The sequence below is a fragment of the Penaeus chinensis genome, chromosome 32, assembly GCF_019202785.1.
Source record: "Penaeus chinensis breed Huanghai No. 1 chromosome 32, ASM1920278v2, whole genome shotgun sequence".
Lineage (NCBI taxonomy): Eukaryota > Metazoa > Arthropoda > Malacostraca > Decapoda > Penaeidae > Penaeus > Penaeus chinensis.
Genome location: NC_061850.1, coordinates 18,439,126 through 18,439,617, shown reverse-complemented (window position 1 = coordinate 18,439,617; position 492 = coordinate 18,439,126).

The window sequence follows — 492 nt, the reverse complement described above, 5'->3', positions numbered from 1 at the left end:
TTTCCATAAGAGAGAAAAAAACAAAAGAAAAACGACGACTGACAGAAAAAAGGAAGTAAAAAAGAAGCAACAGGGGCATTTTTTTTCCCTCTCCGTCTCTGTCTCCATCCTGTTCTCAACTCTAAAGCCCAATGTTTCTATCTCTCATTCAAAATGTGTTTATGATTCCACGCTCTCTCTCTCTATCCATCTCTCTCTCTCTCTCTCTCTCTCTCTCTCTCCTTCTCATTCCATCCACCTGTATAGCTGTTTATTTGTCTCTCAATCTATTTCTCGGATTCTGCGCACGTAATCTTCCCTAAATTATATTTCTAACACAATTTCTTATAATATACTTGTCTTCCTGTCTGCGTTTGTGTTCATATCTACGTTGTCATTGATTTAAGTATTAAGGATTATTATTATCATTGGGTTTTACAAAGAAATACCAAGTTTGCCTCTTTTATATCCAAATTATGTTCACTTATGCTAATGTGACTAAATTACTCGACA